The sequence below is a fragment of the Mustela putorius genome, unplaced genomic scaffold, assembly GCF_011764305.1.
Source record: "Mustela putorius furo isolate JIRA1106 unplaced genomic scaffold, ASM1176430v1.1 tig00003845_pilon_pilon_pilon, whole genome shotgun sequence".
NCBI classification, from domain to species: Eukaryota; Metazoa; Chordata; class Mammalia; order Carnivora; family Mustelidae; genus Mustela; species Mustela putorius.
In genome coordinates, this window is record NW_025421998.1 from 35,910,038 (window position 1) to 35,934,925 (window position 24,888).

Consider the following 24,888-nt stretch of genomic DNA (forward strand, 5'->3'; position numbering starts at 1 on the left):
AAGTCTCTCTATATGCATGCTTACATATGATAAAGCCACTTTTAAATTGCACTAAATTTATGTGACTTATTCAACCATTCCCCTATTCTTGTAACATTGGCTCATTACCTGATGGTAATGTACGTGACATTGCAAAAATCAAAACTTACATACTTTTCTGAATCAAAATGCATGTACTTTAATAAAGTTCTTGATCCAGGGACGCCTGGGTGGCAAAGTCAGTTAAGTGTCTGATGCTTGGTTTCTGCCCATGTAGTGATCTTGGTGTCCTGGGATCAAGCCCCATGCTAGGTTCTATGCCCAGTAATTTATATTCCTATGGTAACATCTAGGAGGTAGAATCCCTAGGAATCCAAGGAAGAACTGTAAACACACACTTGGAGCTTTGGATACGGGTCCAGTAACAGTTTGGAAAGTCAGAATCCTGGGGACTGTTAAGATGCAACAGAAAGAGCAGCACCCCTGAGCAAATCAGAGACGAGCAAGAACGCAGCTGAGAAAATGTTGTCACCAAGAAAACAAGGTAATTAAGAAAATAATTTCACTTACAAGAGCATCAAAAAAAGAACAAAATAAGAATAAATTTAAGAAAAGAAGTTCACTGCACGCTGAAAACTAACAATGTTAAGAGAAATTAAAGAGGATCTACTTAAGTGGAAAGACATATGTATTCACGAGAGGGAGGGACTTGGTGTTAAGGGGCAGTACTCCCAAAATTGATCTGTGGCTTCCATGCAATCTGTATCAGAATCCCAGACTGTTAGCAGAAACTGACAACAAGCTGACCCGAAAGCTCATACAGAAATGCGAGGGACCCAGAATAGCCAAAATAATCTTGAGAAAGAAAAAGCTGGACACTACAGAACTACTATAGAACTACTAGACACTATAGAACTCAAGACAGGGTGGTACTGCTGTAAAGACACACATATAGAGCAACAGAAGAGAATGAAGAGTCCAGAAATTAACTCTAGTGTGTGTGCTCAACTGATTTCCAACAAGCGTGCCCAAAAAAGATGGGGGAAAGGATAGACTCTTTGAGGAACAATGCCATAATAACTGGACAGTCACACACCAAATACTGAAGTTGGATCCGTACCTTAAAACAAACATAAAAATTAACTCAAAATGGATCACAAACCTAACTGTGAGAGCTAAAGCTATAAAACTCTTAGAAAACAACGTTAAGAGTAAAGCTTCATGACCTTGAGTTAGGCTATGGTTATCTTGGATAGGACACCAAAGGCAAAAACAACAAAAGAAAGAATAGGTAAACTGGATTCGTCAGATGATGTCCTTGGTGCTATAAAAGGACATCATCAAGAAAATGAGGTGCCAACCCAAAGATGGGGACAAACTATTTGCAAATCATGTATCTGGTAAGAGTCTTGGAACCAGAATACATTAAAAACTCCTTGCAACTCAATAATCAAAAGACAACCCAACTTAAAAATGGGCCAAGGTTATACCTCAATAAAGCTGAAAATAAAGTGAAATTAAAAAAAAAAAAAAAACAGGGAAAGGATTTGAATAGACATTTCAATAAGGGCCAAAAAGCACAGGAGAAGATTGTTCACACATCATTAGTCACTAGACAAATGCAAAGCAGAACCACAAGATACCACCTCATATATACCAAGACCACTAAAATTAAAAAGATAATAAAAATATTGGCAAAGATGGAGAGAAAGTGGAACCCTCATACGGTTCTACACCAGCGATGTAATTAGGTGCAGCCACTCTGCAGAAACAGTCTGGCAGTTCCTCAAACTCTTAGGCATAGAGTTGCTGCATTAATTCTATTCCCCGATATATGCCTAAGAGAAATGAAAACACATGTCTGCACAACGACTAGCACAGGAAAGTTCACAGCTCCAAGACTCATAATAACCAACAACTAGAAACAACCCAAATGGTCTATCAGTGGATGATAAATAATAAAATGTGATAAATAAATAAAATGTGCAATACACATATAGTGGGGTACCATTCCATTCCAAAAAAGAGGGACCAATACATGCTACAATGTGGGTAACTCCTGAAAACCGTATGTTAAGTGAAAGAAGACAGTCCTAAAAGACTATGTATTGAATGATTCCATGTATATGAAATGGCCAGAGTAGGCGAATCTTTAAGAACAGAAAGTAAATCAGAGGTTGCCTAGGGTGAGTGGTAGCAGGTGGATGGAAGAAACAGGGATTGACTGCTAATGGGGATGGTGTTTCTTTTAGGGGGAATGAAAATGTTCTAAAATTAGATTATGGTGATAGGTTGCACAACCCTGTGAATACACTAAAATCACTGAATCACCCACTTCCAATGGGGGAACTGTATGGCATGTCAACTATGTGTCAAAAAGCTATTTGAAAAAGAAAAAATGAGGGAAGAGACTACCTCAAGAAGAGAGGAGGAGTTAATGCTACACAAGGCAAAAAAGTATATTACGCTCTTTAAAATACTTCCATTATTGTTTCCTGCCCACAGGACAAAGCAGCAGGACAAAAATCTAACATTTACTGAGTATTTACTATATATGTTAGACATGATTAAGAACTTTATCTGAAAAAAAAATTAAATAAAAATTTAAAAAAGAACTTAAAAAAAAGGATTTTATTTATTTGAGATAGAGAGTGAGAGAAAGAGTGCACAAGCAGGGGGAGCAGCAGGCAGAGGGGGAAGCAGGCTCCCCACTCAGCAGGGAGTCCGACCCAGGGCTCCATCTCAGGACCCTGGGATCATGATCTGAGCAGAAGGCAGACGCTCAACCGACTGAGTCACCCAGGGCCCCTAAAAAAAGAACTTTATCTGTGTCTATGTATTTAAACCTCTTAACCCTATAAAGTGGGCATCATCTCTTTTACAGATGAAAAGAACTAAGGCTGGAAGATTCAGAGATTGCCCAGTGTCATAAAGCTTATAAAGGAAGGAGCCAGAATTTGAACTCAGATAATCAGGCATGAGAACCCTCACTCTTAACCACTATACCTTCCATTCCACGGCTTACTAAGGCCTTCACGATCTCACCCTAATTACCAATCCATTCTCATCATTTAAAAACTTTTATTTATTTGAGAGGAAGAGCAGAGCAAGAGAGGGAACACGCATGAGTGGGGGCGGGGGTGTGGAGAGAGGAGAAGAGAGACAGGGAAAAGCAGACTCCCCGCTGAGCTGGGAGCCCAACAGAGGGCTCCATCCCAGCACCCTGGGATCATGACCTGAGCTGAAGGCAGCTGCTTAACTGACTGAGCTGCCCAGGCGCCCCTCATTTTCATCTTTTAACTAGATTCTAGCACGAACTGGTATCTCTGTCCATCTGGTAACCTCCTGCTCCTGTGCAAAGACTACTCAAGGTATCTTCTCTGGTCCTCGCTGATCTTCCTTCTCCCCTCCCATTTCCAGGGTCAGACTCTCATGTGTCATCCCAGCACACCTGACTCAATGAAGGCACTCAGCCTCCTTCACTGAGTGAATAAATAAATGAATAAAATTATTCAATTGTCCTATCAAAAAGCACACTGTATTCTGGAAGTAGACTGAGCCAAGTCTGATAAATTAAGTGGGGGATCAGGCTGAGTAACATTCTTTTGGGTCCAAAAAGAGGTGTGATAATAAAGTAAAGATGTTGATTTTGGGGTTTGGCTCATAAAACAGTTCTGAAGACACTTTCAAAAGAGTCTGAAAACGTTTTGCTCAATTAGAACAGAGCTAGAAACACTGGACTGCCTCCTGTGGGACAAGATTTATTTGGCCATATAAGCTCTAGTCTGGTGTTTTTCATTTTTTTCTATGCCTCATTATTTTCGCGTCACACGGTATATAAGGCTATTGCGCTTTTATTAAATACATTTCATTTCCTAAACAGTAAGCCCCTCTGGGGCTTATAAGTTATCCCCATTTCCCCCTCCTTTCTTTTCTTAGTAACTATCTTGACATGCTAAAGAAATATTTTATCATCAGAGGGTGATTCTGTTTATTTCCAAAAGAGGGAAACAATTTGCTACTCTTTAATATAAATCTCCCCTTAACTCCAAGGAATGTCTTGCTCAAGGTCTAGAACCTACTAACCTGTGATCCATCGCCTTCAGAGCAATCCACGTTCGGCATATATCTGAGTTCACGTAGCTATTAGAGCAAAGCCTAAATCCCCTGTGTGTTTGCCAGTACAAAAGTATACTTAAGCCTAAACTAGGTCACAAAATGTTTTAACGTGACAGCATGTTTCACTCTTCCAACATTTTGAGAAATTTCCAAGGAACTACAGAATGAGAGCTTCCGGAAACAAACAACCTCAATATCCTAGATCACATCCAAGATAATCCCTGCCCCAATGTGGGTTCAGAGCACTATGAGAACAACAAAAGATAGCTAACCTACACCACAGCACACATCTGATCTTTCTGCTTCTTCCAAGTGTCAATCCTGACACACCAATAAACCCATCCATGATTCTGTCCACTTCTCTAAGCACACCTACCCATGTATTTTAATGTAACCAGTTTCTCTTATGTCAGAATTTTATGGATTTTTACATTATGCCTATGGAAGCAGTATACACAAAGGTTAGAGCTCAGCACTGGCTGACTGAACACGAACCTGCTAACGTCAGTGTAAGCATTTCCTGGCTGTTAATAGGATATCACTTAAAATATTTCCATTTTGCTGGATAATGAACAATAGTTTTGAAAACTAGGACCTTGGGAGTAGACAATACTTACACAACTTCTAAAAGGTTGCAGACATGTAGTTAGTTAATCACTGCCCTCTTAGCTTCTATTTCTTTGTTAAAAGTAAAGCCAAAAAGCAAAACTGGCTATACAGCCCCCTTTATGTAACAGAGAAATGAGCAGGTAACAAGTTGCTCTAGGACATCACAGTTTTTACTGACCTGATCTGACATCCTAGAAGGGTAATTAATACATGAGAGTTCATACAGTCTCTTCTCAGTCCTTCTAGTCATCCTTATTGAATAACCTGAGAGATAATCCTGTTTTGCAAGTGGTTAAATGTATAAATACTGTTTATTTACTGTATTTTATTGATCCTGACCTCCTTCTTTGATATTTCACTTCTCTTTTCTACATTTTTCAAATACAGCATATATTTCCCTTTCAGAATTAGAACAGCAGTTTCTTAAAGAAAAACTCAGTTGGTAAGAGTAGGACATTCCCCCTTCAATAGATACATCTTAGTTTTTAGATACTCGGAAGAAAATCACCCATGGAAATTCTAGAACAGCAAAGTACAGAATTTATACTTTAGTACCTGTTAACCACAGAGGTAAATAAAATACTAGAGACCTCTAAAATACTTCACTTACATACCAGCTAAACATTTTTCAAATGCCACTGTTAAAGGATATGCCGTAAAGTTATCTGTTGGAGGTTAGTTTTCAGTCAGGGATCTCAGGTGAATGAAGAGACACAACAGTGTGCGTAAGGGGCCAGAAAACAAGTTAGCCCCCGAGTCAAACGAAGGAACAACTCTGAGAAGCCGGGAAAATCCAAATGTAAGTGACGAGGATGAGATTGCCAACAGCCAAGACCAATAGATGAGGAGCACCTCAAATCTAAGGGACAGGGCTGTGATGGCAACTAACAGAGCACAGTTACTCAATCCAACTTACATCTACAGAAAGCTGGTATTTCATCTTTACAAAAGCCAACTCTGGGAAAGACCCAAGTTGGCAGTGTGGCTCGGACCCTGTCACAGGTGAGGGAGTTTGTGTGACTAACAGCACTTCCTCCCCTCTAGTCACGATGGCTGCGCTGAGCGCAGGGCTGGAAGGCCCCCAAGACATTAAGATCCTCAGCCACCTCCCAGCAGGGGCGCCACACACCAGGTCCGACTGCCCCGCCGTCCTCTGGCTCCGCCACCCGATAAGCGTACAAGGAAAGGCAGTGCCTCGGCTGGCAGATCGGAGCACACTTGAGAAGTACAGCTTTTATTGGAAAAGAGTAAATTAACACTTTGGTTCAAGCCTCAGTTTCTTATGAGGCTGGCATGAATCTGTCATCCCTGGGCTCTCAATCCCTCTAGGTTTACTAATAAAATTGGGCTTCCAGCCTTTAATGCCAGGCAGATCCTGGAACATGGCAACCACACCACAGAATTGGCTCGCTGTCTCTGGGCAGCCAGCCATCATTCTCACTGACTCCTGAAAAGGCAACCGTGGTTACCTTGACCTTGAGACATACTTTTTCTTCACACTGTTAACAGAATGTTTCTGCATTTTGACTTCTAATTCATGCAACTTTTGAACCGTAAGACAGTACCTCGCACATATTCACCCAGGTTTGCTGGAAAAACATTGAAAGCGACCATCTCTTTGGGCAGCACATAGGAGCACTTCTGAGAAGGCAAATACTGAATGAACTGCCTCATGGGGTGGGAAGTTCTGAACGGTGAGGACCAAACACTATAGAATCCCTTGTGGGCCTTGTCGAACATTCTTCCTTTCCCTCCACTGAGAATCAACCAATTCATCAAGAGTAGGTTCCTGAGCACCTTGGATGTGCCAACACTGGAGATATGCCAATTAGCAAAACTGTCCCCGCATTATTGGGTTCACTATCTCCGGCAGCCACTATACCTTAAGAGCCTACTTCCTTGCCTAGGTATGCTGGGGTAGAAGGAAGATTGAAAATGACTCTTCCTGGGTGAGATTTGACTTTTCAAGTGAATTTCTGCCAATGCAGTTACAGAGAATTTTGTTCCTGGCTTTAAACTATTCAAAACACAAATCTGTTCTATTCGTCTGATGTAAGACTAAACAAAAGCATTCATTAATAAAAAGCAGAGAAGACATAATGCCAAAATCTTTGTATATTTTAGAACATAATACATTTATCTTTTTCTAGGCAAATGGCAGACAACTTTTTCTAATTCAAAGAAAGATAATGGAAAGAACTGTTTACAGCAGAACAATCTTCAATAATTCAGAGCTTGATGATCTAATGAAATTATTCTAAAGTGTCAAATGTCAAAATGCTGTATTAAATCTCTTCTTTTGCATTTCCGCACTTAAGTTAACATTTTGAGGAAAAAGGAATTCAACAAATAGTAGCTGTTTTATGGAAGGCTCACCCACTTCTTACTAAGCCCAATCGAGAGGATTAATTTCTTTTTTAATATGGATCGCTTCGCAAATCTACATGTCATCCTTGTGCAGGGCCATGCTAATCTTTGTATCATTCTGATTATAGTATATGTGCTGCTGAATGAGCATAAATTTTCACAGACTGGCTATGCAAGAGCTCTTTAAATACTTTATATTTTTTATAAAATATGTCACCCTGATTTTTACAAACATCCCACGCAATTTTTAAGTATCTACACGTAAGTTAATTAATCTACTCTTAGTGTAGGCCAAAAAATTATCTGTGTGTGTCTCTGTGTGTGTATACACAATTTATACAATATTGTATACAATGTATACATATATGTACAATAAACAAAGTCCACAAAACAAGAAACTACTTACTTTAAGGTAAATTCACCCACATAGCAGAGTTGCTGCAAAAATGAAACCATTCACAACAGGCAAAATCGGGTTTCGGACATGTTAAGTGTTTAGTTAAAGATTAGTTGTGGGATGGTAATGATGATGATGAACATGACTTATTCTTAGAATTTTAGTTTTTATTTCATTTATTAGAACAATTGTTTTTAAGCATAAGGCTTCTCTTGATGCATACATTTAGCACATTATAAAGCCTTCATTTCTAGGTGAATGAAGGACACTCTCTCTAAGGCTTAGTAGGGACTTCAGGGATGTTAATCACTTTCGATTCCTCCACCTGTGCAGGTCCCCTTAGGACAGCCAATTTCTCCACTTCCTTGTCTTCAACATGTGGCTTTTCTTCCTCCATCATCTCTACCAATTCCAGATACTTCCTTCAGCCTTCACTTAGGGCTCCCAATTCCTCTCTGCTCTCTGCATATGGTGCTTCCTTATAACAGAAGAAAATCAAAGCCATTTGCCTCATCCCTGGGTCTTCTGTCTCTCATGTTTCACAGCAAAGTATCCTCCTCGTCAAGAAGAGGTATGTATCCCCCACCAACTGTGCCCTCCACCCTCTGCTAAGTCCTCATTTCATCAATTTTTACTCTTTTCTAAAAAGATTTATTTATTTGAGAGGGAGAGAGAGAGAGAGAGCACACAGAGAAGTTAACGGAGAAGCAGACTCCCCATCAAGCAGAGAGCCCCATGTGGGACTCAATCCCAGGACCCTGGGATCATGACCTGAACTGAAGGCAAATGCTTAACTCTCTAAGCCACCCAGGTGCCCCTCAATTTGTACTCTTTATCATAGCTCTCTCCAATCTCTCCTCTGCATCTATAAACACACTCATATTTGTATAAGGATGCTAAAAATGTTAAACCACTTTTATTTCAACCTGGTTGTCTTTCTACCAACATTCCACCCCTTCAGTTTATTTAATCATGGTCTACATTCTGTGGTACACGTCCTTATTCCTTTGTTATCTGCGCCCCCCCCCCCCCCCCGCCCACAACCCTGCTCTTCCAGTATGTCTCTCAAAGACATACTGGTAACTTCCTACTACTAAATGCAATCTCTTCAACCTCTGGACAGTGCTGAGATACCTGAAGGTAATGCCTCCTTCGCCTCGAAACTCTCCCCTCCCAAGACTTCCCTGCGCCTTCTTGCATTTCTTCCTCTACTTCTTTGGTCTCTGCCCTCTCTGACCTTCTTCCTCCCTCAGTCCTAAATGCATGTAATCTCAAGGTTCCATTCTCAGTCTTATTTTTCCCTTCAACATATGGGTGCTCTTGCTCAGTCACTGATTTAATCTGGGGTATCTGATTTGACAGTGACCTTAAGGATCTACTATAGAGAGCAACTGTTTTGAGGCATGATTTGAAAACACCTGTGCCTGTGAAAACTGATGGGTGTTAACAAGTCGTTTAACAAGTTGGCGACACAAGCCTACTCGTGTGCTCAGTTTCCACATGGGGCGTATGTGGGTTGCTCCCTGCAGGTGGACACATTATGTGCAATGTGGTATTCTAAATGTGGGACTCAAAAAGATCTAGAATCTCAGGAAACAAACTGAGGGCTGTTGGGGGTGAGTTGGGGAGGGGGGATAGGGTGGCTGGGTTATGGACATCAGAGAGGGTATGGGCTATGGTGAGTGCTGTGAATTGTGTAACACAGAAGATTCACAGACCTGTACCCCTGAAGTAAATAATACATTATATGTTAATTAAAAATTTTAAAAAGATCTAGGTCTCCTTTAAGAATGTCACAGGCTTTTTGGACTCCTCTCTGGAGCTTGCAATTTCCTGTACTTCAACTCTAACTCTGCCTTGGCTACTTCTTGAGAGCACATATAAATCAACATGTTCATTTTCTTTCTCTCTCCCCCAGAAATGCTCTATCTCCTAACTAGCTTGCTTGTCTCTAGATTCTATTTCAACCTGATTTATTCTATTATTCTATTATTATTCCTACCACTGCTTGGGTCAACTCAACACCTCAGACTCAACTGGCATGCATGGTACGCTGTTCATCTCCACTTTTGTGATTCTGCTCATTGTCTACCTCTTCTGTGGAGTCTAACTTTCCTGTTGCCACAAGTTAAATAATTCTGCCTTCTGTGGTAGCCTAGAATTGTATATGTGATTGCGAATGACCCATATTACTTTATTCTTTGTATTACAGTAATTTGAAGGGGTCCCATCTCTTTCTTCTTACTAGGTCCTGAACTCACTGAAAATAGGAACCATTAATTCACCTTCTGACTCTCCAGTGTACATATTACTTACGGTGCTTACGGTAAGTGCCTCGCACTCAGGAGGTGTTTCGTTAACCTCTGCGAGGTGGAAAGTCATATAAGGCACTATTTTATGACTGTATCCGATGTTACATAGTGCTATTCCCTGTAGGCAATGTTAACTCTGGGAATGAGATCCAAACCGTAGCTGGAAGCCTTAGCATTTTTTGGGTCCATCCACAAAGCATCTTCAAATCAGGCAATCCTGACACCCAAGCTCTAGAATATGCCCCTGTGGAAACTGGAATATGCCAGAACCAACTTCCCAGTCTCTTCAGAATAAAGAGACACCACAAAAGCAAGCTTCATTTCTTGGGATATTACAACATCCCCAATTTTGTGAGTACCTGAATTGCCACTTTAGGAAAAAGGAGGAAACTTCAAGGTTCCATTTCATTTTCCATGCAACAAATAGGAAAGCTTCATCCTTTCATCCAGAGCTCAATAACCTACTAAATGGTAGACTAAAAACCATAATAAAGCTTTCAAATGTGTTTTACCTCTACAAATAGCAAATTTCTGGAAGCATAATTGTGTGAAAAACTCAGTATTAAGTACTATTAAAATGTTTTCTTTATACTTAAGTATAAAAAAATCAAAGAAAATGGGCAAAATTTTCAAAATTAGCTAACAATGCCATCTTAAAATCAGCTGTAAATCTTATTCGACACTTTTTATTTTGTTTGGAGGTGGGGACAACTTTTATTTATAACAGGAATTCCTTTCTTTCTTCAAACATTGGGAGTGAGCCTTTGTAGAAAGGATTATTTCTTTAGTTTCTAAGAAACAAACTGGAATAATTGATGCCTTCAAAATTTCTCTCATAAAAGAGATTGTTTGCACAAACAATCTCTCTCTTTTTTTTTTTTTTTTTTTTTTTACTATCTGATACTAAAACTATAGGAACACAGAATTTTAAAGCCAAAGGTCATCAAGTCTTAGTCCTCCTTTTTGAAAATGAGGAAATGGTGGGGGTGGGGGGAGTGGGGAGGCAAGGTCAAGGCAACCTGCCTAGGATCCCTCTGTGAACTAACTGCCCACTGTATCATTCTGCCACTAAATGCAGCAAAAATACTTGGCAAAGTTAATTTCAGGAGGGAAAGCATACTATACTTATACCTTAAAAATTATCAAGTATTCTTCAAGGAAGCTTTAAAAATATTTGAAAAAACAAAGATGCATGCTTCGGCATTCTAACATTATCAAAACCCTCAGATGAATTCCAGCCTATTAAAAACGTAACTTTCAAAATGCAATATCCAAATACATCTTTCTGGGTTAGCAAAGTCCTCTCATTTTCTAAAATCATGGAAAGGTGCATTCCGACTTCAAAGAATTCTCTCAATTTATTGTCCTCTCCTCCTAAAGTCATGGCCAAATCCGTTTATTACACAAGCAGCTAGCTATCACACAGCTTTTTAACTGTCGGACCATGCTGGTTTATGTATAAAGCTGCAGTTCCCACTGTTCCGGAGTTTGTAACACAGAACTGTTTCTTCCGTATAAAAATAGGCACTGCTTTTTTGCTTGTTCTCATTCCTTTAGGTGGTGAAGGACGCTCATGGTGGTGTCCTCACAAGTCTATGGATAGGGGTGTCTCAAATGTGGCACTATTCACATTTGAGGCCAGACCACACTGTTGTGGGGAACTGCTGTGGGCATTTTGGGTGTTTAGACGCATACTTGGCCTCTACCCACTAGATACCAGTAGTATCCCACCAACTGTCAACCAAAGAGTATCTGCAGACATTGCCAAATGTCCTCTGGGGGCAAAATGTCCCTCAGTTGAGAAACTACTGCTATTCAGGGATAGCGTTCACTTCTGCATATGTTCTGATACTATTTTTAAAACCTACCATTTCCATGTAACCCCATGTTAGGACGGCCAGTAGTAATTAACCTTCTCAAGTTTTTTTTTTTTTTTTCTTAACTATCCCATTATTGTGACTGCCTTTGTGCATATTATTTTGATGTAATTTCTAAAGAAATAGAATATCTCACACAATCCATTAAACAATAAGCACTTATTAAGCACCTGCAGCATGCTAACCACCAAAGGAAGTCGGGAGCTCTATCCACAAAGATCTTTCATTACAGATGAAGGGAAGACGACATGCATACATGACACAAGCACGGGCCCCACAGCACAAGACATAATACAGAGTTAAACCAGGGGGAGCAAACTTAATGACCAGTGGAAGCACTCACATTTCCAGAAATGCTCTTAACGGAGCTGATGAGATCAGAGCCTAACCTTTGAAGACCAGTACATATCAAACAGGTAAACCTCTTGGGCTTGGTGAATATCAGACCACGTCAAGCAGAAGGGAACCTAATCCTCTAGATCAAGTCTAGATGAGTATAAAAACAGGGGAAGCCTCAAGCTATCGATGCCATCTACTACATTCATAAACTTCAGAATCACTCAATTCATCTTATGAGTTCTTCTCTGCCAGTTATTTAACTTAATCCCCAAATATGGGTTAATAACATTTTATAAATGGAGGCATTGGAAGGAAGGAAAGGCATTGGAAGGAAAACCATAAAACCTGATAGACCAGCCACTGTGGTAAACATAAAGACAATACAGCAGGCAATGAACCCAGAAGCTGGAGGGGGGGCTCTAATCAGAGGTGTCAATTGTCTGGAACGATCTTAGGATTTCTTGACTTGAGGATGAGTGTATGAGTGTATCCTCCTGTAAAGAAGTGTATATGTCCTTAGTCCTTTTTCAAAAATCTCAGATTCCCGGGGCGCCTGGATGGCTCAGTGGGTTAAAGCCTGCTGCTTTCGGCCTAGGTCATGATCCCAGGGTCCTGGGATCGAGACCCACATCAGGCTCTCTGAGCCTGCTTCCTCCTCTCTCTTCATGCCTGCCTCTCTTGCCTACTTATAATCTCTATCTGTCAAATAAATAAATAAAATCTTTTTAAAAAAAAATCTCAGATTCCCTAGCAGGGATAAAATAAAACCAATGAAAATTCACTAAACAGACAAATGCACTGACCTTTAACTTTCTGCCCTTCATCCTGGATTCTATCTAGTCCCAAACTACACCCTTAAGGAAATCCCAATTTTTCCAGTTGACCTTAGTTCCATCTATCTCAGCCGTCTCACCTTGCTTCCAATTAAACAATTTAGGAAGAAGGTTATTCCTACTCTGGGTTTTCCTCTTCTCACCCATGGATGGTAAGAGAAAGTACTAACGTCACAGTGCAGATTGTGTGAATGTTAACCTTATTAATGCTAGATAGTATTGGGCCTCTGTGCTTTCCCCAATTCATACCAGACTTTTGCCATCTTCTGCCTCCTACAAATGTTAGCCAGTGCCTTTCTGTAATGCAGGGCCTTCAGAACCTCAGCACCATCAACATTCTGTGTTGTCTTTGCAGTAGGGAGCTGTCCTGTGCCTTGTAGGATATTTAACAGCATCATGACCTTCACCTATTAGATGCCAGGAGCAACACCCTTCCCCAGCGATGACAAAGAAAATGCATCCAGACTGCCGAATATCCCTCCGAGAGGTAAAACCACTCCCAGAAGAAGACCACTACTGTAATGTGATCTTGGGAGAGAACTACCGGTCAAGCAGTGCTTGTACAGATAATCCCAGTTCAAAGACGGAACAAATGAGTACAAGTAGCTCCGAAAGTCTATAACTTCTCCAACTCTAAACATATGGCCCCTTCTCTCAATTCAAGGGTGCTTGAAACTCCAATGGAAGAGAGCTCATCACATAACCAGTGCCCCCAAAGCAGGCACACACGGAGTGGCAGGGCTAAACCTGGGAGGGGTTGCCTGCCCCTCCAGCATCATTGCCATGTTGCTCCTTCTCTGGGCTCCAGTCGTCCAGGATCAGAAGAGACACTGCTCATTTGGGTGTGTTGACAAAGGCCATTGGCCAGTGAGTTAATAATACATAAGGTGTCTCCTAGCCAGCATGATGCCACGCAGCATTTCTGCTCCAAGGTTTAAAATAAAAAATCCATTTTCTGTAATGATGTTCTAATTTTTCAATCTGAAGAGCAGGACTTTCCTGCCAAAATGAGTAAGCTGTATGCATAGCTGTGGCCAGGAACAGGTTACGCTCACCGGTGCAACTGAGTCTTCCTGAACAACTTCAGTGTTCTCAAGGCGAAACTTCTTCAAGGCTAAAAACTACTGTCAAGTGTTGGCATGCAATTTTAAACCTCTTTAGGAACACACAAATGGCTTTGAAATGCTTAGTCAAACATCAAAGTGATATAAGAATTATCCTAAAGCTGCATTTTCATGACATTTGCTTCTTAAAGACTCAGGTGTTCTCTAGAACAACAAAGAATCAAATGTCAACCAATTTTCTTCACCATGTAAAAAAAGGGTGAAAATCCAGTCCTTCCTAGACTGGGGCTTGCTTCCCCCACATGGTGCCTCAGACGCTCTGAAATATGAACGAAGAACCAGTGTCTGCAAGCTGGTGTGGGGGCACCACACCAAAAACATCACACAGATCCAGAGCTGTGAAGACCACCACAGGCCCCTGGATGTGGAGGTTATGAGGAAGCCCTGGGTATGAAGACACACAGGAAGTAGTGCGGACAAACACTTAGAGGCAACTCCCTGGTGCAAGACAGACCACAAGCACTCCTTATAGGGTTCTTCAGTCCAGAAGCCCTGTCCCAAGATGACCAACGTGTAAAGATTCTCAAGAAGGGCCTGTGCATTTACAGTAACATCCTTCTTTCTTGAGCTAGCTTTAGTGGGTCTCTAATATCTCTATTCCTAACACCAAGCCTATTGGCTAGATAATGAACTACTTACTGCCTGGTTCTCATCTGGTCACAAAATGTCATTTACAAATCTATCTTCTTGGGGTGCCTGGGTGGCTCAGTAGATTAAGCATCTGTCTTCGGCTCAGGTCATGATCCCAGGGTCCTGGGATGGAGCCCTGAGTCAGGCTCCCTGCTCAGTGGGGAGTCTGCTTCTCCCTCTGCCCCTCCCCTTGTTCATGCTCCTTGCTGTCTCTCTCTCAGTCAAATAAATAAAACCTTTAAATAAATAAAAAATAAAATAAAATAAACAAATAAAAATCTATCTTCCTGTGAGAGAGGGGGAAATAAAATTCTGGGGCTGGATGGAGGTCATGGGTCCACAATAATGTGGATGTATTGAATGTCACTGAATTGTACACCTGGAAATGGTTAAAATGTTAACTTTTATGTAATGCATATTTTACTAAAAAGAAAAAAAAATTTAAAAACCTACCTTCTTGAAAAAGGTATGATCACAATATCCTATCCATAGAAGCTTCTTATCCTTGACATCAAGTAAAACTAGGTAGCTGGAGATTTTCCCCTTACAAAATATATATAAAATATATCTTCCAGGGGCGCCTGGGTGGCTCAGTCAGTTGAGCATCAGACTCTGAATTTCAGCTCAGGTCATGATCTCAGGGTACTGGGAGAGAGCCCTGCACTGAGCTCTGCACTCAGCACTGGGTCTTCTTGAGCTTCCCTCCTTCTGCCCCTGCTTGCCCACATGTGTTTCCTCGCTCTCTCTCAAATAAATAAACCTTTAAAATATGTATGTGTGTGTATATATGTGTATGTATGTATATATATATATATATGTGTGTGTGTGTGTGTGTATATATATATATATCTTCCAAACTCCCACCAAATTTAGCAATGTATTTTGAGAATATATCTAGCACTGTTAAAAATATATCCCTTGTAAAAAATAAACAACTGTAAACTCTTCTTTTAAAACAAATTTTTACCTATTTATTATTTGAGAGAGAGTGAGTGGGCGTGGGCATGTGAGAGAGCATGAGCAGGGGGAGCAGCAGGCAGAGGGAGAGGGAGAAGCAGGTGCCCCACTGAGCAGGGAGCCCCATTCGGGGCTTGATCCCAGGACTCCAGGATCATGACAACAGCTGCAGGCAGATGCTTAACCAGCTGAGCCATCCAGGTGCCCCTACAATTGTAGACTCATTAGTGACTGTTTTTTAGTGATTCTCCACCACCATTATTCCTTTATCTTTATCACTACTTACTACTTGATTAGTGTCTTTATTAAGTGCAAAATGGATATGCACACATTCCCACAGGAAGAGTGGCAGGGATGGGAAGGAAAAATGAGGAATCCAACATCCTAAACTGATTACCACTTGTATGTATGTTTAAAAGGAGTCAGTTCACATTTTAACATCATATGACAAGAGTTTCTCTGTAACTCCATAACAGGCACAAGATACCACATATAATAATGCCACAGGAATTTTACAACATGTAGAACAGACCAAAAACTCTTATTTGCATGTCAAGTAGAACAACATTTTTATCCATATTTTCCTACTCTAAGACCAAAAGCTGATGAATGCAAGATGAATTTACTTTATGTTTCCCCACCAAAAACATAACATGAAAAGAACAAACAAATGTAGGTTTTGGGTAAGACGTCGACAATTTAAGATAAACCACACTGAAGTTGTAGCTCTTACCAATTCTGGATCCAAACTCATTTTAATTTTTAATTACTTTCTTGTACATTTAGGTGTTTTTTACTTTCCTTCCACTTTTTTCTTTAACATCATTTCTGTCTGTCTAGTCTAGGGATACTCTCTCAGAATCTGCCATCCTAAGTTTGAATTTCTCGTGACATTTCAAAACTTTAAGAAATAATTTATTTAATTCAATCTCTTCTAAATTTTTTGGTCATTCTCTATTTTATTTACCTCTATACACCCAGAATTTTCTTACACATTTGTCTTCCAGGCTATTCTCTACTTAAACTCTCTGCTTGCTCTTCACTACTCCCATCTCAGCCTTTCCCTCCATCTCCATCTCTAGACTTAAAAGAGTCTTAGGGGTATCCGAGTGGCTCAGTCAGACAAGCATCCGGCTCTCATATCTAGGCTCAGGTCATGATCTCAGGGTGGTGAGATAGAGCACCACGTCGAGTTCCAAGCTCAGTGTGGAATTAGCTTAAGATTCTCTCTCCCTCAGCCCCTCCCCTCCCTCTCTAGAAAACAAGAATGAAATTTTCTATCTAACCAAAACATAATGCAATAGGTTTTGTTTCTTCAACAGACAAGACGTAAGGCCTCTCCTCTTTCATGGAGAGCCAAGTCACATAACCAAGTTAACATTTTATCAACTGTAATTCTCTAAATAGTAGGAATAGGCACATAGACCGTAACTGTAGTTGGGAAGGATTCTAATAGAGAGTAAATCTTAAAGTATTCTCTCAATGATCGATGAAGTATTAAATTACAAGTTTTAGTGTTCAGTGTATTTGTCATACTCTTATTCTTTGAAAATAGGTCTTAACGGTCACAACTTTCAATTAACTAGGTTTTCCTATTAACTGGAGCACGCAATTCCTAATTAGGCAACTAAACAAAAAGACTTTCCTGTAAATGTAAAAAATTACAAAAATTAGAAATCTCATCTGGTGGGTGCCTGGGTGGCTCCGTCTTAAGTGTCTGCCTTCAGCCTGGTCCTGACCCAGGCTCCTGGGATCGAGCCCAACACTGGGCTTTAGCCCAACACTCTCCCTCTGCTTCTCCCTCACCCCCCCCTATTTGTGCTCTTCCTCTCTCGAATAAATAAATAAAATCTAAAAAAAAGAAATCTCATATAGTAGTTTTCTTCTTTAGTGATAAGTACCCAATATGCAGAATGCTTACTAAATCAGCAGATGAGAAAATGCAAAAGCAATCGAAATGTCAGTTTCTGTACCGTGGGCAGCACCAGAGGCTAGAGTCTAAGCAAATGCTACCAACCCTCAGATTCCCACAGCAGCATCTCCGAGAACACCCAAGAAAAGAAGCGGTTTCATTAGTTTTTGCCCGTACTGGTCATAATTCTCATACTCTTTGTAATGATTCGTGATGCTTCTGAATGCTCTATTCCCTAATGCTGAGCTGCCCAAAGAATCTGGTAGAGATGCTTGTAGATCTGTCTGAAACAAATTACCCCCACACCAAGTACCTTCTAGAAAGTAAATGCTCTTTAAAATGATTTACTGCTGACTGGACAGGTGTTCTGTCTGGCAAAACCTGGGTTTCTAAATTCTGCTTATTTTCTCCCATTATCTGTTTTTTATTTTAGTCAACTATGGGGTGAAATTCCATGTTCAATTTTGCAATGGTCTGACTCTCTCTGAAAATGTTAGGCTTTGGAATGAAGCTCTTCATGTAATTTGTCAAGTATTTTGAGGTTGGGTGGTTAGATGAAACAACCAGAGCATAATTCATTTTCAGCTGGTAGGAGAGTCAAATAAACAAAAATATGTTTCTGAATGAAAGACATTCAAAGGAATACATATTCCAGCATATTTTCAGTATGATTATGTAACAAGACACCACTTCAAAGCTAACTTTTCATTTGGATTACATGTGCAAAAAGGTCAGGGCTATGTTTTCTGTAGGAATTTTTACTTTTGCTTACTTGGAAGCAGTTAAGTTCTTGCTATTTAGGGGCCTCTGTAAAGATAAAAACACATAAAGAAGCATTTAATAATAAAAGTCTGTGTTAAATACAGCATTGTTTTTGCTGTAAGTACCTCTTCACTGTAAACTACTGTTTTAAAATTGTCTTCAATAATAAAAATTTATTTCTAGGGAAAGTTTATGTCTGGATAATATATAAAGTAACTTTAAAACTGCTTCATAAATTTTTAAACGATTTGGCAGTTGACATGGGTAAACTCTGAACTGTGTCCTATAGTTAATGTTATAACAGCCCAGGAAAACAGGTAAAAAAATTTCAAGTTTTCTAAAATTTTCAAGGCTTTCTGAAAGGCTTCGGCCTCCAGATGTCTCAGAACTAACAGCTTTTTAGTCTAGTAATTTTGGCTAATTCTAAATATAAAGCTAATTAGTAAATACAATTTGATCTCACAGAGGGGGCTGTGCTGGACTATTCAGAGAGCAATGAGGGGGACAATGGAACAGATCACAGTTTCCCTGCCTGCTCCACACCCTGGGTCCCTAAGCCTTGCCTACAATCAATGTAGCGAAGACACTACAAAATGTAGTTGGAACTTCATTTCCTCCCTCCTCTGCCCCAGTCATCGGACTGCACAGAAACAATACAGAGACCAAGAGAATTCTATATATAACAGGACAGCCTTACATTGAGAGGTAAGGATGTATTTATTTATTATACTCCAAAGCCAAAGCTACTTCTGATCTTAAGAACAAAAAGCAGGTAATCCGGCACAAAATACAATGGCTCATCCCTAGTCCCATTAATTAATGTGCAACAGAAAGGAAAGAATGATTTCTGATCTCAAATGTCTGATGATGAGGAAACCAAAGGTTCCCTGAAACACTTAGTCTGGACCAAGGTCATATGGTATTATTAGCCCTAGCACAGCAACAGAGAGAAACCAGGAAGTGCTGAGTCATCAGGAGCACAAGTGACAAGCTCGTCAGCACTTCTGGTGCCAGGTTCAGAGGTGAGTGTACTTCCTTTGACCTGCCACACTCTTCCTTTTCTCAGGGGAGGCAAGGCCATGGAAAGCGGACTGCTCCCATGTTGAGCAGCAGGAACCCTAACAAATAACTCTTATTTAACAGTCCCAATTCCATAAGCATCTGTCTCTATGTTGGACTATTATTAAAACCAATTATTAGAAAAATCAAAATATAGGTGGCATTTAATATGTCAAAATAAATGATTATACCCTCAGCTCTTGGTAATGGAAGCCAGTTTCCTCCTTAAATAATCAGTGTTCCCTTGCCAGCATCCAGTTTATTTGCATCCAGTTCCCAAATTAAGTCATATCCAAATGATCCCAGCAGGACTAGATCATCTGGAGGACTAGAGAGAAAACCCTAAGATGTGGGAAATAACACCTGGAGCCAAGGTGACCTTGAATAGGCCATTTCAATTCTCTGTGTCAGTTTCATTATCTATAAAATGGGAGTAACAATCCCTACCAGCTGTGAGGATAACTGAATTAGTAGCACTTAAGCAATCACCAGGCAAAAAAGGAATGAGACTTTCATTATTGAAAAAACGGAACAAGGGGCACCTGGGTGGCTCAACTGGTTAAGCGGTTAAGCATCTGCTTTGGGCTCAGGTATGATCCCAGGGTCCTGGGATCAAGCCCCATGTCAGAATCCCTGCTCAGCGGGAAGTCTGCTTTTCCCTCTCCCTCTGCCTGCCACTCTGCCTACTTGTGTTCTATCTCTGTCAAATAAATGAATAAAAAATCTTAAAAAAAAAAAAAGTTGAATAAAAATAAAAAATAAAAAACGGAATAAAACCAAATCTTGGTCTCAGGCTCCAAGCAATTCATTAGATGCGTACAATAATTTCACTGGATTGAATGTTTACATTGTCACCCAAATTAGAGTCCACACAAGAAGTAAATATGGAGGGGCGCCTGGGTGGCTCAGTGGTTTAAGCCGTTGCCTTCGGCTCAGGTCATGATCTCAGGGTCCTAGGATTGGGTCCCGCATTGGGCTCTCTGCTCGGCAGAGAGCCTGCTTCCCTCTCTCTCTCTCTGCCTGTCTCTCCATCTACTTGTGATTTCTCTGTCAAATAAATAAATAAAATCTTTTAAAAAAAAAAAAAGAAGTAAATATGGAAACACTAACAGTAGAACACGGACAGTATTCAGTAGTACTGGGCTATATAAAAGTGCATTTTTAAAAAGGTGATTTTATATGAGAAATACCACAATAATACTTTACTAAAGAAAAAGAAAATTTGAAGTGACATAAAAAATTAGCACTCAGCATTTTTTAAAAAAGATTTTATTTATTTGACAGAGAGAGAGGGAACCCAAGCACAGGGAGTGGGAGTGGGAGAGGGAGAAGCAGGCCTCCCACACAGCAGGGAGCCCAACATGGGGGCTCCATCCCAGGACCCTGGCATCATGACCTGAGCCGAAGGCAGACGCTTAACAACTGAGCCACCCAGGCGCCCCAGCACTCAGCATTTCTCTGCAGAATCTCTTCAGGTCTCCAAAAACATATTCAAATTAAATCAACTTTTCCTCAATCACTGGTAATTAACTTTTAAAATCTTGTTTAACGTTGTAATTTTGGTAACTGAACAAAACAAACACAGCAGGCATCACTTTTTGCACTATTTTATTGCACTGAGGTAATTTTTTTTTCAGTTATATTATGGAACAAAACAGCATTGTGAGCTAGCCAGGGATTCAACTACATGTACCAAGTTGAATCTACTCGGTATCTTGGATCGCCAAATCCCAGATATAGCAGTGGCCTTTGGACAATTATCTTTGCAGCCCTTCTGCAGTCTCTGTCCACTTAGATGACCCAGACATGACTGAAAAAAGATTTACATTCTCCCGACTATGTGTGAAAACAAAACAGGAAGATTGTCTCTTGGCCTTAACTCTCAAAAGGAAGAACAGACCAGGGTGACTTCATTGAATCTTGAGATTAAATGTGGAAATGATTTTAGCACCCAGAGAGGACACAAGATGGAAAAGAATTCAAGATGACAACATAACTCTACCAACCAGCTAACATTTGCTGAACAATTAATTTCCATATCCGCTGTGCTCATATCTTAACTAGTACCTGATACAAGGTCTGCCTAGGGCTGCTTATCCATAGGAAAGCTGGATGGACTTAATGGAGTCTTGCTGGACTTAATAATTTCTGTCCAAGAGAATGAGAGCTGCACATTATACCAGAAATTCAAGGGGACTCTGCTGACTTTGGCCACATACTGCATGAACAAAACCCACTCTCCCTTCAAACATTCCAAGTAGCCAAACACCAAACACCAAGAATGGTGATACCAAGAAGGAGAGGCAGAGGCAGTGAGGTAATTAAGTATTTGCCAAGTGTCAAACATGTAACAGGAACCTAAATTCAGAAACATCATTTAGTATGTGTCCTAATTTTACAAATGAAGAAACTAAAGCTCAGACAGGTGAGAAGGACAATGTCGCCAAGTCACATGGTCAGGTGGGAGAATGTGAATGTGAGCACACATCTGACCTTGACTCTTGAGTTATCAATAATATCCAAGGCTCAATTAATAATAACTTGATTGTAGTTCCAAGACTCCAGGTGCACCCTTTTTTATTTAAAATTTCACAGTCAAACTTTTTAGGATGCCACCAAAGGACCTTCCCAAGAACACCATATATTACACTGCTGAACTGTGGTTCATGACATGGTTTTACCCTACTAAGCCCCTGCTCAATCATTTCCAATAACATGAATAAAGTGGATGCCAACCCACAATGAGCAGAATGTATTTTCAACTGTCATACTGACTGGGTGATGAAGACTTTCTTCCATCGCAGAAAGATATACATGTGAGATAATTAATAACCGTCTAGCACTAGGACTGCAGGCTTCTGACAGAATGCGCAACTTTTGACTCAATTCCCAACCTTGGTCTGTGCACACATGGTCAAAAAACTTTTTCAGCCACTCAATGGTGGCCAAGAAAGCATGTCCAATTCACAGTCATTTATGCTTGGGGTTTTCTTTTTATATAAAAATGAGAGAATTTTTTGAGGACCTCCAAGTCCTTCAAATCACATTAGGGTAGAATTCTAACTCTACCACAGTCAGTTTATTGGAAATGCTAAGGAAAAGCCCGTGAAAGGGGGACAGAGGTGAAAATCAAGGTTGTAGAAAATTTGGGAGAGAGAGAGAAAGAGAATAAATCATATAGAACAGTTAGGCTTAAAAAAAAAAAAAAAGGCAAAAAAAACCAACAAAACAAAACAAAACAAAAAAACAAAAACAACTGCACCAAAGCGGTCTCCATTTGAGCCGTTGGTTTTGTTCCCTGACTGCTCCCCCACATATCTAAGTGCAGTGAGTACATTCCCAACTCCTACTGCCAAGTTAAAATGAAAACGTTCTCAGTCTAGAAATGATTGAGGTGGTTTTCTTTAATCAAATTAGAGCAGCCAAATGTTCCTTTCAAAGGTAACTGTCTACTCTGCAGCTGTATGCAAACTACCACATCAAATGTGAGGGAAAAAATAGCGATAGAATTGTGTCCTTACAGTACAGCGCTGGTCGCAGAGACGGAGAAACAAAAGCATCAGTACAGCTAAGAATTACATTCACAGTGAGCTTCCAGAAATATGCTGACTTCACAAACTGTGAACAATGTCCTGAAACTTCAGTACATAATTAGCTATTTTGGGGAAGGGAGGAGCATGGGGGGAAATTCCCCCTAAAAAACAGCTAAGCGGCAAGAGATACCTTGAGTCATTTACCCTAGCGACCAAAGCCTCAATGAGAAACATTAAAAGACTGGCTGAGACTTCATGCACAAAAAAAATCTCATAGACCTTGCTTTTTCACTTCCTGTCTCCATCAGAAACACACCACAGTGAGTAATCTTGAGTATCCAACAAGCTTCAATTAAGCTTGTAATGATTCATTTACATGCAGAATTTATTCTTTTAAGTCATCAGACATGGGAAATTCCTGCAAAGAATTAATTCATAGTGGGCTTATTTTTTTCAGTTGGTTTCTCTGAAGAAAAATCAATTGGCTAACATTCCCACTGTGATGTCAAATTAGTTTACTGCATGTTACGGGTTTGCACCAGCTGTTGGGATGCTACATGAAAACCTAGAAATGATAGTATGAAAACCAAGAACGACCACGATTGTAGATCACCAGGTGCAACAGGCAACTGGAAGACAGTGACAATGTTCTTTCTACATACACAGCTCTTTTCCAGAATGTCAGCAAAATTAAGGCATGCCACAAAAATCAGGGGAAAATCCATCTCACATGATTTCCATATGTCTCCAGAGTATATGTTCTATGTTTTTTGCTCCTGGTGAAATGTATGGGCTATTCCTTGAGTCACACTACTACTGATCTATCCGAATGTGAAGATTGCTACATAAATAAAACTTCCTATAGGTTATAAGCAATTTTCAGGCCACTATCTTTGGCGACACCCTGCTGCTCCCACTCAGGAAAGCAAAATGAACTGCAAGAAATAATGACATTTTAGTTATTTAATGTTTTATTTGAAGAAATAGATTGGATGGGACTTCCACTTCAAAATGGCAGCTGCAAGGGCACCTGGGTGGGTCAATCTTCTAAGTGTCCAAACTCTTGATTTTGGCTCAGGTCATGATCTCAGGGTTAGGGGATGAAGGCCTGCCTAGGGCTCCGTGCTGGGCATTGGAGCCTGATTAAGATTCACTCTCTCCCTCTGCCCCTGCCCACTCCCTCTCTAAAAACAACAACAAAAATGGCAGACCCATTGCAAATACTTGCCTCCAGTCTTTCTCAATATACTGCTAAAGAAAAAGAAAAACCCATTACGTAAAGAAAGATGCCATCAAAAAATTGAGAGTTTAGTAGATTTTCTGGATGACAAAATAAACAGAAGCAAGCTGATTGAGAAAGTCACCAATAAGATACTGGTCCTTAGATTGGTGAATATGTAATTCAGGAACCATATTAAGAAAATACCTTTTAATTACAGGCTTTTTTTTTTCATTTCAAAATCATTTTTGTGCATTTTAACATATACATATTATATATTATATATAACATATATATTATTTATATATTATATATGCATTGTGTGTGTATATATATCTGTATACAGAGGTAACTTTTGTAAGTCAGTGAGTATCAGGGGCTCGAATATTTCTACTGAAGGGAAGGCCAGTGCCCTAGAACAAGCTATAAGGGCACTGTGGAGGAAGCAGGAGCAGGACTGAGCCAGCAGATGTGATGGACAAAGAGAGAGAGAGAGAGGCAGCCCAAGCAGGGGAGTCAATTGAAGGAAGGTCTGTAACAGGTAACTGCACTGGTCAGCATCCCCACTGTCATCCCAATACCAAGGACACTGGGATAAAACTGTTCTTATTATGGTATTTGGAGGCTCTTCCTCATCCTGACAGCCAGTTTTCCTATTCATTCAAAAGTAAAGCCATTCACTCACCCCTACTCTAAGTGAGTGTGATTGAAGATACTCTATCCCTGCTCCAAGTGGGCCTCCCAGATTTTCTACTCAGAAATGAGATCTTGAGGCACCAGGGTGGCTCAGTCGATTAGGCATCTGCCCTCAGCTCAGGTCATGATCGCGGAGTCCTGGAATCAGACTGATCCCCACATCA

The 24,888-nt window shown here is 40.3% G+C and overlaps 1 protein-coding gene and 1 non-coding gene across 6 annotated transcripts in view; both read right to left on the bottom strand.

Annotated features, from left to right (window-relative positions):
• Window positions 1-24,888, bottom strand: part of CDK6 (cyclin dependent kinase 6) — a 241,466-nt gene that overhangs the window by 194,634 nt on the left and 21,944 nt on the right. The window lies entirely within an intron of this gene.
• Window positions 7,124-7,225, bottom strand: LOC123387095. The gene has a single exon (XR_006601457.1). It is a non-coding gene; the product is annotated as a U6 spliceosomal RNA (small nuclear RNA).